Below are 2,803 nucleotides of genomic sequence, written 5' to 3' on the forward strand. Positions count from 1 at the left end.
AGGGGATCTTCCTAACCCAGGGGTCTCCCACATTGCAGGCAGCTTCTTTATCAGGTGAGCCACCAAGGGAAGCCCAAGAATACTGGAGTGGGTAGCCTATTCCTTCTCCAGGGGATCTTCCCAATCCAGGAATTGAACTGGGGTCTCCTGCATTGCAGGCAGATTCTTTACCACCTGAGCTATCAGGGAAGCCCTGAGCCACTTCCCTACCCCAGCTTTATCTCTCACAGCTCCCCAACACTTACTTGGTTCCCTCGTCTTGTTGAATCCCCTTCCTGACCTGTTAATACCCTCCATTCATCTTGGCCTTTTTGCCTGAAACCTGCTTCTCCCTCCAGGAACCTTCTTCCTCCTGCAGGAAGCCTTCCCTGGCTACACTTTTGTCCACACTGATGTTTTTCTCTTCTCTGTTTTCCTAGATTTAGAGATGGTCCCACAGCGTCACTCAAGGTGAGAGGTTATATTTGGATGATATCGTGTGTGTGTGTTGAGTTGTTTATTTGGGTAGAAGTTCATTGAGCCGATGGTACTTTCACCATCTCTGGGATACCCACTGTCCTTGCACTAAGAGCTATGGGGGAAGTTCCAAAACCCCATCAAACTCCCACCACCATTTATGGCTATCTGATGCCCAGGCCCAGTTCTGGGTGCTGTGGGAAAAAGAGTACTAACTGGGAGTCAGTGTCTTGAGGTCTGTGCCAGTCCACCCAGTGCAAGTCCAGTGATGCTGAGAAAATGGACTTTTCCCTCTTGCTTCAATCTCTGCATTTCCAAACTAGATTTGGCACTGGACTAAGACCACCCTAAGGGCCCTTCTGGTTACTAGGGCCAGCATTCCTCAAACTCTGATATGCACACAAAACCTCTGGGGATCTGGTTAAAATGCAGATTCTGATTCAAGAGATTTGGGATGAGTCCTGCATTTCTGCATTTCTAACAAGTTCCCAGGTGACATTGATGCTGCTGGTCTGTGAACCACGATTGGGTTACAAAGGCCTAGCTCAGTGGTTCTCAACCCTAGCTGAAAAATGTGGTCTGAGAGGTTGCTGCTTCTCCTTCTTTAGTTTTTCCCCATTAAAGAAAAATAAAGATTTTGTTGGGAGACCAGAACGTGTGATGCTAGGATTGCACCCTGGGACAGTCAGAATTTCTGGGGGTGGGATCCTGGCGTCACTGTTCCTATAAATCTCCCTAGGTGAAGCTGATCTGCAGCCACGGTAAAGAACCACTGCTCCACCTCGTGGACAGAGAATGTAACAAAGGAGCTGCTTTCTGGTCAAACTGTGGTCTTCTGCTGCCCTCTGCTGGCAGCACAGATTTCTAGCTCAAGCTGATTTCCCGCAGATGAGATAGGAGTATCAGAAGGCCAGAGAAAACAATGCTGTTGTCCAGGGTGACCGGGTTTCCTTGCACCTTCAGGACCCACCCTGCCATGAGTGAGGACGTATAACAACCGTAACAGCCTGTAGGGATCTTGCTGCTTCTTCTGAACATGCAAAAACACTTCTTGGCATGACATCTTCATACTTTTTCTCCTTTCCCGGGATGAATTCTGTTTCTTAGGGACAAAGGATGGTTTAGGCTTTGCTGAATCCCCTGCATAAGAAATATTTCCCACGTATTGAATTCTCAAGTGTCCAGATTGTGGACGGGCTTCTGAGTGTTCATGGGCAGGGTCAAGGTATGAGGGCTGGGAGAGTCACAGGAATCCCACTGGAGATGGACCTGGTGGGAGAGGAGAGCTGCAACCAGGAAAGGTGGGTTGCTTCTCTAGGTGGACAGCCACTGTGACCCATGGTGAATTAGGATGGATGGAGGGAGGAAGAGGAAGCAGCTGGGACATGGGACTAGTGAGAAGGGGTATTGGCTATGTCTGTTCCACCCCCACAGGTGCCTTCCCTTCTCCCCACATCTGTCTACCTGTTTCCTCCTCAAAACTCAGCTAGAACACCTTGTCTGTCATTAGAGCCCCTCTGATCCATTTCCATGGTACTTGGTCCTCCTTTCTACCCGCTCCGTCCCACTGCCTTTCATCAGATCTTTGTCTCACTGTGTTTCTTTTTCTGCCTCACTCAAGAAATTCCACGGAGGGAAGAACAAGTACCTTGTTTCCAGTCCTCAAAGTACTGTATCCAGTGGCTGGTCATATAAAGCCATCAATAGATGATGCTGGGCTAGGGATGCAGTAAGAGAGAAAAAGGGTCTTACATGATGGATATGGTTTTATCATCAGTTGGAATCCTGGGGATTCTCCCAGGGGTAATCTAGAAAAAAAGGAAAATCTCTCCAGGAGGGGTCTGCCCTGAATCCAACCCTCAGCTTTCCTCGGTGGGATCACAAGAAATCTTAGAGGTAGACCTAAGGTTTGGAGAAGGCAATGGCACCCTACTCCAGTACTCTTGCCTGGAAAATCCCATGGACGGAGGAGCCTGGAAGGCTGCAGTTCATGGGGTCTCCAAGAGTCGGACACAGCTAAGCGGCTTCACTTTCACTTTTCACTTTCATGCATCGGAGAAGGAAATGGCAACCCACTCCAGTATTCTTGCCTAGAGAATCCCAGAGACCGGGGAGCCTGGTGGGCTGCCATCTATGGAGTCGCAGAGTCATACAGGACTGACGCGACTTAGCAGCAGCAGACCTAAGGTTTGGGTTACTTAGCAATTAGCCAGCAGATGGCGCCCTGGCTGCACCTAGATCTTAACTTGGGTGCCCTAGTCCTCTCCCTCCTGACCAGAAATACAGACTCCAGTGGCAGGATGCCCTCAAGCGGAACTTGAGCAACTCAGAGCCTCAGGCCACGGCT

This window comes from Ovis aries, chromosome 14 (genome assembly GCF_016772045.2).
Source record: "Ovis aries strain OAR_USU_Benz2616 breed Rambouillet chromosome 14, ARS-UI_Ramb_v3.0, whole genome shotgun sequence".
In the NCBI taxonomy this organism is placed as follows: domain Eukaryota; kingdom Metazoa; phylum Chordata; class Mammalia; order Artiodactyla; family Bovidae; genus Ovis; species Ovis aries.